Source organism: Panthera tigris, chromosome X, assembly GCF_018350195.1.
Source record: "Panthera tigris isolate Pti1 chromosome X, P.tigris_Pti1_mat1.1, whole genome shotgun sequence".
NCBI lineage: Eukaryota > Metazoa > Chordata > Mammalia > Carnivora > Felidae > Panthera > Panthera tigris.
Genome location: NC_056677.1, coordinates 54256408 through 54267083, shown reverse-complemented (window position 1 = coordinate 54267083; position 10676 = coordinate 54256408). Strand labels below are relative to the sequence as shown.

Here is a 10676-nt window from a genome sequence, read left to right as displayed (position 1 = left end):
TGGTATTTTCATATTTTCGTTTTCATTTGTTTAGTAGTATGTTATTTCAATGTTTAATAGCATGTTATTTAGCCTCCACGTATTTGTGGTCTTTCCAGATCTTTTCTTGTGATTGACTTCTAGTTTCATAGCACTTTGGTCAGAAAAGATGCATGGTATGACTTTGATTTTCTTGAATTCATTAAGACTTGCTTTATGGATTAATATGTGATCAATTATGGAGAATTGAGAAGTTTGAAAAGTATGTGAATTTTGCTGTTTTAGAATGTGATGTTCGTAATATATCTCTTATGTCCATCTGTTCCATTATTTAATTCAAAGCCATTGTTTTCTTATTAATTTTGTTTAGATGACCAGCCCATTATTGTATTATTATCAGTCAGTTCCATTATGTTTATTATGAGATGTTTTATGTATTTGGATTCTCCTATACTGGAGCAAAAATGTTTATAATTGTTATATTTCTTGTTGGATTATCCCCCTTATTATCATATAATATTTTTCTTTGTCTTTTGTTACACTGTTTGTTTTAAATTATCTTTTTATCTGATATAAATATTGCTACTCTGGCTTTCTTTTGACATCTATTTGCATGATAGATATTTGTCCATCCCCTCGCTTGCAATTTGCAAGTGTCTTTAGGTCTAAAATGAGTATCTTATAGGTACTATATAGATGGCTCTTGTTTTTGCATGTAATCTATCACCCTATGTCTTTTGATTGGAGCTTTTAGTTCATTTACATTTAAAGTATTGATAGATATGTGCTTATTTACATTTTGTTGTTTGTGTTGTAATTGCTGCTGAAGATTTTCTTAGATTCTTTGTTTTTGTTTCCTGGTTTTCTTTAGTGATATATTTGGATTTCTTTCTGTTTATTCTTTGCATATTTATTAGTGGCTTTGGTTTCTGGGCACCATTAGATTTGTATATAGCTTCTTCTGCACATAGCAGTCTACATTAATGGTCATTTAAGTTTGAACCTATTTATTCTTCTTCTCTGCATGTTTTAGGTGTATGTTATCATATTTTTTTTAATGAACGTTTGGAATTTTATGTAAAAAAAAAACACGACAACCATTAACATTGTTACAGTTAGATGCCCTCTTGGTTCTCCACAATGATACTGAGCATGCTCACAGGGGGTTCCCATTGTTTAGTCTTAAACAACTATCTTTAAAAGAAGGGGGGGAAACTTTGCATACTATTATTTAACTTACTTTAATGTTTCTTCACAAATGGTGAAAAATACTAAAGTATAGACAAGGATAATCATAATGTTGTGGCCATCATAAATTTAAAACATTTTCTGTTTAAAAAAATAAGTCTTACAGTCAATGCAGCTCTGCAGGGTCTCTGTAGGGTCTGTTTCTGTGTTTCTGATATTGCTTGCCTTTTTCCATTTTTCCAGGTCCTCCATGCCCACCTCTTCTTCTTCACATCTGTTCCAGCAAAGGTCCATGGGTCCACCAGGGCCACCTCATGTTCCTGCACCAAACCCACTTCAGTCCATGTCCTGGCCATCTTGGCCACCTCTGAACATTCCACCTGGACCACCATGGTCAATGAAGCCACATATTCCTCCCAGTCATGCCACCAGGGCTGCCTGTGCCATGGTTGCTACCTGGAAGTGGAAAGGATGGTAGAAGGAAGCCTTCAGTCTTTAGGACCTTACATTGGTTGAATCCTGTTCTCCAGGTAATGTTCTGGTTTTTACATCCAGATTGGAAAACTGCCAGTCTCCAGCATGGTGCTGGACGTTTCCTCCTCTGGATGGGTCTGAGAATCCTGGGGCCTTCTTGGAGGAAAGCCACCTCTGTTTCTTCCACAGCCTCCCATGCTATCCATGGGGCCCTCAGGACCTTCTGGGCCCTGCGGACCTCCCCAGAGTGGCAGCAGCGTCCCTCTACCCTCAAGAGAGGCATGCCACCCTGCATGCTGTTCATGGGAGGTTTCTGCTGAGCAAGAGAAACCTTACATTTCCTCACTAGTTGGTGGGTCTTTGTAGGATACTGTAGCATTGCTTTGGGCTTTCCTGTTTCCTTGTCCAAGTAGATATGGATCATGGGTTGTCTGGTTTCCTTATTCATCTTAACAACTCCACACCTACTTAAATAAGTTTGCCAGATCATCTAGAGTCACATTGTCATTTAAAACTTGCAGAAAAATTGCACTATTATCAGAGTCTACATCTGTATCTACTAGTGGGCCTAGATCAAGGTCTTGTCCTTCCTCCATGGGTCCATAGGCTTTTTGAAGACATCTTGCTGTCCAGCACATTCATTCCACCATGTTCTCTTCTCTGTCTGCCTCTGCTCATGCCTCCATAATCAAATCACTCTCTTACCCTGCCCTAGCTATCAGGGCCACTCATGGTCTGGTTCTCTCCTGGTCCAGAAAACTCTCCAGGCTCCTGCCTATAAACACCCATGCTACTGGGGTGGTACTATTGAAATGAACTCTGCTGCCCTTAGCTGATGGTCTGTTGGCTATATTGACTTTAAGACTGACTGTAGGGTCCAGTTTAGCAGTAGTTAACTAGTGGCTGACTGATGCCCACAGCTGCTTTGTTGACCATAGCTACCCTGCTTTCCATATCTGCTTGCAGCCCATACGTGTTCTGCTGAGAGTAACTGCTATTCTCATAACTAGCTGGCTGTGTAGAGGAATATCTGGTAGGAGGATAAGATGGTGGTGCCATGACTGGCTGCCTGGGTAGCTCCCAGGTACCTGGGATAACTGTAGCTTCTCTGTTCATATCCTAGGCTGGGATGGTTGTGCTATATTGAGGTTGACTAGTTTTAGCAGGTTTGCTACAATCCTGCAAGTGTGGTTTCTGGCTGCTGCTCATAGGCTGGGTAAGCAGGCTGAGTGCCATATGCAGACTGAGCTGCATAGAAGGTCTGGGTGGTAGTGACCATAACAGAGGTGTTATCCTAAACACCAGTGCCATAACCCTGGACAGGCTGACTATGCCTGGGGGGGCAGTTGGAGTAATATAACCAGTGGGACACTGTCCATAAGAAGTTGCATATGTGGTCTGGCATATGTCACAGTAGTCTGAGCCTGGGTATAGATGACATCAGCGAGCTGTCCATAGGTTCCATAACTTTACTGCCCATATGTTTCAGCAGTCAGTATATATATTGGGTGAGCTGGGCAGTTTAAGCACCGTAGCCCTGCTGGGCTGCAGCTTGGCTGTAGGTACTATAATCCGTGGATGTCATTTTCTGTTCTTCCTTCTTGTTCTCTCTACATCCTTCTCCTTCTAGCTTTTCCTATGGTGTCATATTTTCCATTCTTTTATTTTGTGAGTTCCTTGACTTATTTTACAGAAACATTCATTTTTATTGTTTTTGTGTTATCTAACTTCATACTGTCACTTTTGGTGTCTCCTTTCAACTCAAAGTATCCTCTTTATTATTTTTTGCTGGGCTGGTTTAGTGGTCAAGAACTCCTTTAGGTTTTATTTCTCTGGAAAATTCTTTGTCTCTCCTATTCTGAATGACAGACTTTCTAGATAGAGTATTCTCGGCTGTAGTTTTTTCCCATTTAGCACTCTGAATATATCATGGCATTCCCTTCTGGCTTGGCAAATTTCTGTTGAAAAATCTCCCGCTACCCTTATAGATTTCCCTTCTAAGTTACTGTCTTCTTTTGTATTTATGCTTTAATTTTTTTTCTTTATCATTATATTTTGACACCTTAATTAAAATGTCTTGGTGTAGATTTGCTTTTGTTGATTTTGATGGGAGTTCTCTGTGCCTTCTGGATCTGGATGTCTGTTTCCTTCCCCAGGTTAGGCAAGTTTTCAGATATTATTTCTTAAACTAAATTTTCAGTTCCTTTTTCTCTCTTCTTCTTCTGGGACTCCTATAATACATATATTGTTACATCTGAGTGAGTCACTGAGTTCCCCAAGTCCATTCTTATTTTGCATAATTCTTTTTTTCTCTCTTTTGTTCACCTTGATCACTTTCCATTACTCTGTGTCTAGTTCACTAATTCATTTCTCTGCTCCTTCTATCCTGCTGTTCATTCCATCAAATGTGTTTTTCACTGTTTTTTGAGCCTTTTATCTAAGCTACATTATTCCTTATCTCTGTGTTAAGGGTCTCTTTCATGTGTTCCACTTTTTTCTCAAGTCTAGTGAGTTTCCTTATGATTGTTGCTTTAAATTCTTCATCGGGCATGTTACTTATATATGTTTCACTTAGATCTCTGGCTATGGCCTTGTCCTGTTCTTTCATTTGGGGTAAATTTCTCTGTCTCTTATTTTTGTCTGGCTTTCTGTGTCTGTTTCTCTGTGTTAAGAAAGTCATCTATGTCTTTTGCTCTTGAAAGTAGTGACTTTATGAAGAAAAGATCCTGGAGTGCCCTGCAGTGCAGTGTCCCCTATTCACCAAAACCTGGCTTTTCAGTAGCATATATCCTATGTGTGTTGCTAATGTCCTGCTGTTGTTTCTGAGTCACTTTTCCTTTCAGTGCAATTGTCTACAACTGACTCTGTGCTTTTTGTGGGCTGTGTTAGTTACCTGTGGTGTTAGTGGGACCAAGGCAGGCCAACTCTAAGGTTGTGTGCACACCAGGGGATTTTGTGAGGCAGGCGACTATGTTAGCAAAATTTGTGCTGGGCCACTATTCCTATGATGGATCACCCAAAGGGCTGTGGTGGTTGGGGGCTGTGTGCCTAGGTGGCTTGGGGTTTGAGGCTGGGCATGGTGCACAATGATGACAGGGCATAGCTGGGCCAGGTGCATGAAGGTGGCTGGGGGTGTACAGCTGGGCTATGTATGGTGGTTGGGTGTGCTGAATTGCAGCAGCTGTGCATCCTGTGGCTGGGCACAGTACATGAATACCTTTAACAAAATTTGCTCTGAGCCCAGAGCTAAGGCAAGCAGGCTTGGAGTGGAAAAGTCCTCAGGAGAAGTTGTAGGCATGGCACACTGCTAGCAGGTTAGGTAGCAAGTGTCTGTGCAGCACCACCTCTTGCAGATGTTTCTGTATTAATGCTGGAGGCAGGGAAGGAAAATGACACCTTTTATCTCCCTTGTTTTTGGAAAAGTCTCCCAACATGGTCCAAAATCAGTATGAACAAATTTGTCTCCTGTTTCCCCCTGGCTTTGTGCAAACTGCTGTTTTTATGTTGCCTCTCCAAGCAGGCTGCTGTCTCTTTAAGGGTGGTGACCCAGCTATCATTCACCCTCCAGGCTTGCCCAGTGCTGAGTCAGCTGACTTTTAAAGCTCCAGGCTCCAAGTCCCACTGATTTTACAAACTCAAGGAATTCAGCCCTTTTGTTTTTTAAAGCCAAATGTTATGGGGGATTAGTCTTGCAGGTGTGAGCTCCCTAGTGGGAGGGCCTGTTTCTCTGCCTTCTTTGCTTGCACAAACCCCTCCCTCCTGGGGGCAGCTTCCCTCCACCTTTCTGACCTTCCCAACATTTCAGATGAAGCTTCTCTTTTTTTTTTAGTTTTGCAGTTTGTTCTTCCTGTCTTCAGATCATCCTCCAGATCTGAAGATCTTTATTGACTTGGATGTGGATGATATCTAGTTGTAACGTGGAGTGGGGTAAGCTCAAGGTCTTCCTACTCTGCCATCTTCCCAAGCTCCCCAAGTTAACTTTTAAAAACATTATGTTTTGAAATAAATTTAAATTTATAGAAGAGTTACAAAGATGTTCACATGTATGTGTTTCTCTTAGCTTTTCCTAATGTTAAAACCTTTTAGGGGCACCTGGGTGGCTCAGTCGACTGAGTGTCCGACTCCAGCTCAGGTCATGATCTCGCCATCTGTGAGTTCGAGCCCCGCATCGGGCTCTGTGCTGACAGCTCAGAGCCTGGAGCCTGTTTCAGATTCTGTGTCTCCCTCTGTCTCTCTGCCCCTTCCCCGCTCATGCTCTGTCTCTCTCTCTCTCTGTCAAAAATAAATAAACATTAAAAAAAAACCTTTTATTACTGCAGTAAATAATCAAAACTAAAGAATTCACAGTGGTCCAATACTGCTAACTTAATTAGAAACTTAAAGGGTTTCTCTAGTTTTTCTATTAATGTCCCTTTTCTATTTCAGTATCCAACTGAAGATCTTATATTACATTTCTTCATCATGAAGACTTGGTTTTCTCCACCATCACTTTAAATAACTAGGTGGCTTGGGGTGTCCTCTTGCCATGGATAGACATCTAGGTGTATGGGAAACTCATCTTCTAGCTTCATTTTTAGCTGAACTCATGGTCTAAAGCATCACAATAAACTACTACTCAGACATTGAGAATTATGATTTGGGATCTAAACATCTGCTCAAGCAGGGATACCACAAACCCACCGTACAAGTGCAAGGTCTATGCACATTGGGAGAGTGATGTTTTGTTTCATAAGAAAGTTCTAAACTATTTTGGTTGAAACATTTTACATTCCCATCAGAAATGCATGAATCATCTAATTTATCTTCATCCTCATCAGCATTTGATGTCACAACTTTTTTATTTTAACTATTCTGAGAAAGTGTATAGTGATATTCCATTGTGGTTTTAATTTAAATTTCCCTTCTGGCTAATGATGTTGAACATCTTTTCCTCTTCTTATGTGCCATTTGTATGTCCTCTTCAGTAATATGACTGCTTCTGTCTTTTTCCTATTTTCTAATTGGATTGTTTAAGGTTTTTGTTTTTGTTTTGTACTGTTGAATTTTGAGTGTTGACTATATAATCAATATACTAGTCCTTTTATGGATATGTAGTTTGCAATTTTTTATGTATCCTTGTAGCATATCTTTTTATCGACTTTCCATGGGCTTTCACAGAACAAAAGTTTAAAATTTTTGATGTAATCCATAAGTTATTTTTCCATTATGGATTGCGCTGTTAGACATTCATGGCATATCTATTTTGTTGAATTTGGAGTGAGCTTCTTTTATTTTTTAAAAGATTTTATTTAAGGGGCACCTGCGTGGCTCAGTCATGATTTCTGCTCAAGTCGTGATCTCATGGTTCATGAGTTTGAGCCCTGCATTGGGCTTGGCACTGGCTGTTCTCTCCCCTCTCTCTGCACTGGGATTCTCTCTCTCCCCCCCCACCCCCGCGTCTCTACCCTGCTCATGCTCTCTTTCTCTCTCAGAATAAATAAATAAAAACTTAAAATAAGATTTTAAACATTTTATTTAAATTCAAATTAGTCAACTCCAGTATAATATCAGTTTCAGTTGTACAATTTAATGAACACTTACATACAACACCCAGTGCTTATTACAAGTACACTTCTTAATACCTCTTACCTATTTAACCTATCCCTCCTCCCCACCTCCTCTCTGGTAACCATCAGTTTGTTCTCTATAGTTAAGTGTCTGTTTTTTGGTTTGCCTCCTTTTTTCCCCCATGACTATTTGTTTTGGTTCTTAAATTCCACATGTGAGTGAAATCATATGGTATTTGCCTTTCACTGATTGATTTATTTCACTTAGAATAATACTCTCTAGCTGCATCCATGTCATTGCAAATGGCAAGATTTCATTCTGTTTTCTTCTTTTCATTCTGTTTTATGGCTTAGTAACATTCCATTGTGTATATATGTATATATATATATATATACCACATCTTCTTTACCCATTCATCAGTTGATGGACATTTGGACTTTTTCTGTAATGTGGCTATTGTAGAGAATGCTGCTATAAACATCGGGGTGCATGTATCCCTTTGAATTAGTATTTTTGTATCCTTTAAATAAATACCTAGTAGTGCAATTTCTGGATTGTAGGGTAGTTCTATTTTTAACTTTTTAAGGAACTTCCATACTGTTTTCTGGAGTGGCTGTATCAGTTTCTATTCCCACCTACAGTGAAGGAGGGTTCCCCTTTCTCTGAATCCTCACCAACATCTGTTGTTTCTAGTGTTATTGATTTTAGCTATTCTGACAGGTATGAAGTGATATTTCATTGTAGTTTTGATTTATTTATCCCTGATCATGAATGAACAGAATATCGTTGAATCATGCTTTTAATCCACTACGAATCTATTTTACTAGGTTTATTTAGACGATTTTTACATTTAAGGTTATCATTGTTATGTTAGGCTTCAGTCTCCCAGTTTTTTCTTTGTTTTCTCTTTTTCTTTTCTTACTCTCTTATGAGTTACTTCAACATTTTTTAAGATTCCAGTCATTTATTTATAATATTTTTAGTGTTTTGCTTTTTATAGTTTTGTTAATGATTATTCTGGGTATTAAAATATATATGACTTAGCACAGTTTGCTAGAGTCAAGTTGTCACCACTTTGAGTAAAATGTGGAAACCTTACTTCCCTCAAGGTCATTTTACCATACCCATTTTTAAAATAATTATTTTGATTCTAAGATGATGTTATGATTTTTTTGTTTTAATAACAAGTGATTTAGAAAATTATAATGGGAAGTATAGTTTCTTGTACTTCCCCATAGTTTTGCTCTTCCCATTGTTCTTTTTTACTTCTTTTGGTTTCAAGATTTCTCCTTTTATAATTTATTTTTTGTTTGTCTGTTTAAAAAATTATTTTAACATTTCTTTAGAGGTTTGGTAAAATAATTTCAAATTCTTTTAGTTTTCCTTTATCTGAGGACGTCTTTATTTCTTCTTCATTTCTGAAGCAAAGTTTTCCTGGTTACAGAATTCACAGTTGTCAGTTCTTTTCTTTCAGTATTTGTGCTACCTTCTTTTGACTTTCATAATTTCTAATAAGAAAGCTACTGTCATTCAATAATGTTCTTTTACAGGTGTTGTCCTTTCTTTTTGGTTCCTTTCACTACTTTTTTTTGTCTTTCCTTTTCAGAAGTTTAATTATGATACATCTAGGCATTAGTATCTTTGAGTTTATCCTGTTTTGAGTTTGCTTAGTTGCTTGAATCTGTAGGTATATTCTTTAAATTTGGGTATTTTTCAGCAATTGTTTCTCCAAATTCTCTTTCAGCCCCCCTCTTTCTCCTTTCCTTTCAAGACTCTGATTATATGAATGCTGGATATTTTGTTATTCTCCCACTGATTATTGAAGATCTGTTTATTATATTTTTAGTCTATTATTTTCTCTGTAGTTCAGATTTTATACATTCTATTGTTCTGTCCTCAAGTTCATTGATTCTATTCTCTCTTGTGTCCACTACACTATTGAGTACATGCAATGACTTTATAAAAATTTTCAGTTACTGTATATTTTAGTTCTGTAATTTACAACTGGATATTTTTGAACTTCTATCTACTTGTTGATGTTTTCTATTTTTTAATTTGTTTCAAGATAATTTGTAATTGCTTGCTGAAGTGTTTTATGCCTGATTTAAAATCCTTGTCAAGTCATTGCAACATCTGATCCTCTCAGTGTTAGTGTCAGTTGATTATCTTTGCCATTCAAATTGTAATTTTTCTGCTTCTTTTTAAAATTTTTTTTAACGTTTATTTATTTTTGAGACAGAGAGAGACAGAACATGAACAGGGGAAGGGCAGAGAGAGAGGGAGACACAGAATCAGAAGCAGGCTCCAGGCTCTGAGCCATCAGCCCAGAACCCGACGCGGGGCTCTAACTCACGGACCGCAAGATCGTGACCTGAGCTGAAGTCGGACGCTTAACCGACTGAGCCACCCAGGCGCCCCCCTGCTTCTTTTTATAATGGGTAATTTTTTTCTGGCATCTGGGACATTTGTTTATTATATTAGGACACTCTGGGTCCTATATATATCTTTTATTTTAGTAGGCAATCAAGTATAGTATAGTATAGTAGAGTATAGTATAATATAGTATAGAATACAAATCCTGGCCTACTTTTGTGGGCTATGGTCCAATGACATTCTAATTTTCTGAAACTTTATATTTATATTTATATTTATATTTATATTTATATTTATATTTATATTTATATTCTAGTCTGCTTGGTTAATCTCATAGTTGTGGGGCTTCTACTGGTCCCCAATGATGCTGTTTTATAAGGTAGAAAGTGTTTCCACACACTTATGCTTCTAAGTGTGAGAAAGAGTCTCCTTCCTTTGGGAAGAAAGCATACTTTCTAGGCTAGAAACTTACTGTACAGCTACCTCCTGCCTTTGGATAACAGAGAGCTTTTCTGAGTTAGAGCCACTATTTTTGGTATGATATCTCTTGCAGATGACATCCCCCCCACACACACACTAGCACTCATATCTCTGGGTACGTGAGAGGAGTCAGATAGGGGTAGACAAGAGAATTTCCCTGGATGAGATTGATTTTTGTGCCATTATACCCTGTGATTTTGCCCCTGGTTTTGTGTCTGTAGGTGGAGGAGGGGAACTCAGGACCTATAGAAAAGGAGAGCACTTCCTGACTTAGCACTTGTGATGAGATCACCTCTGATGGTACCCACAGTCTCTGGGTGCTCTTTGTGTGAAGGAAGAGTCTTCATGTGTCTTTGGGAAGGAAAGGAATATCTCAGACCTAGCAGGTAGAAAAAATACTCCTTCATTGCTCGCAGGGATAATACTTCCTTATTGTTAGCTGGGCTTCCAATTTATTTCTTTTGCCCAGTATATTAGGCAAGAATTCCTTCAACATGGGGGAGGGATATACCTACCTGAACCACTTTCTATTACTAGATTTGGAGTAAAGAAATGCTAGACCTTCCACTGTGTGGGAAATAGTAAGATATTTTGTTGATATATTTTCCTCCAATATTAAGGTCCCTAATCAGTTT

General features: G+C 38.3%; 1 pseudogene; it reads right to left on the bottom strand.

Annotated features, from left to right (window-relative positions):
* Positions 1 to 1333: 1333 nt before the first annotated feature.
* LOC102969033 lies at positions 1334 to 3226 on the bottom strand (annotated as a pseudogene).
* Positions 3227 to 10676: the final 7450 nt, after the last annotated feature.